Below are 1,573 nucleotides of genomic sequence, written 5' to 3'. Positions count from 1 at the left end.
ATAATTAATTCTAATCCTGTAATACAATCTCATCCTCCCTGTTAGTGATTATTTAGAAATAGCCCAGGGATCTAATTCTGGACAAGGGGTGAGTTGCAGAGTCTTTGGGGAGAGTCCTTTATTGCTCTTAAGAGAGAATTATGAGGAGTGTGCTTCTCTCTCTCCTGGAAATAGAAAAGAAATAATATTGCATCACTTAACTCTGTCTTCCATTTTTGACAATAAGAAAAGCCATTCCTAAAAGAAAGCTAACCCACAGAGGAATGCATAACAAAGAGGATTACATTCAAACAAAACTGAAGCCTGCTCATTCTAAGTGTAGCATCTGCTATGCTTTTGTATTGTTTTGTATTGCTTAAGACTGTTTCTATTGAGTTTTATTTATTTACCCAATCTGAAAGTATAATAACTGATACTAAGTCATAGAAAATGCATCTTGCATTTATGATTCTTGACTCATATGTGCTGATGAAAAGGGGTGGGAAATATGGATGGGGTGTAGGATTGCCACCCTCTGATATAGTTTACTAGCCAAAATTCCAGTCTAGCCAATGACATGACTTCCATCCTCTTTGCACCTTCCAATTCTAAATCTTGTTCTTCCTTAAGTGTGTCATATACTCAACATAGTGTTATTACAATGCCTAGAGACAGATTGCCTACATGCAAATCTTGGCTCTGCCACTTCTTAGCTAGATAATCTTTTCATGTTATTAAATGTTGTGTGTTTCAGTTTACTTCTATTTAAAATGGAAATGTAATGGTACCACTGCACAGTATAGTTTGTATTAAAAACATTAATATATGTAAAGTGCTTGGCATAGTGAAAATGCTGTATAATTGTTAGCTATTAACAAATTGTTCTGAATCTTTTCTCCTCTTCCTTTTTAGCAACAGAACCCAAATCTTTCTCAAGATATTCAGCTAGATGTACTAATTTTAGGAGTTTATCCTCCAAATAGTTTTGGCTGCATGATGTAGTTCAGAACAATAAAATGCAAGCAGAGATCCGCTAGATGAGGCTTCAAGAGAACCTAAAATGTTCTTTCCCAAAAGTCAGAATGCAACTTTTCTTCTTGGCCCACCTTCTTGTACATATCTGGAATAGAATGTGATGCTTGGGTATAGAAAATCTATCTTGTAATCATAAGAACAAAATCTATATATACTTTGAATCATACTTGGAAAGGGGAAGGAGCTGGTTCTGATGACTTCACTTAGCTATATACCAGCTCTAAACTGACTCTGGATTTCTCAATACATACTTTGTTAAGTCACTGTATTTGCATTTCTGTTACAATCGAGCCAAGGGCAATCCTAACTGCTGCCCAAGGGATGTTTTTGGAAGGGTGGTGCTCTCTTCTTGCCTTCTAAAATTCTGGCTTTAAGAAGGCTATTTGTTTACTCTGTTTTATATTTCAATGGGTTTTCATCCTCTTCCCATATTTATAAATTGTTTAAGTAAATAATTTGAATAACTACTTCCCATCCTCCTTGCCTTTAAGGTTCATTCCTTTACTATCATTGTATTTGCTTCTCTGGAGGAAAAGGAAATACTAATAAAACCTATCTC

Source organism: Macaca fascicularis, chromosome 8 (assembly GCF_037993035.2).
Source record: "Macaca fascicularis isolate 582-1 chromosome 8, T2T-MFA8v1.1".
NCBI lineage: Eukaryota > Metazoa > Chordata > Mammalia > Primates > Cercopithecidae > Macaca > Macaca fascicularis.
The sequence above is the reverse complement of the archived record's forward strand: the minus strand, read 5'-3'. Positions refer to the sequence as shown.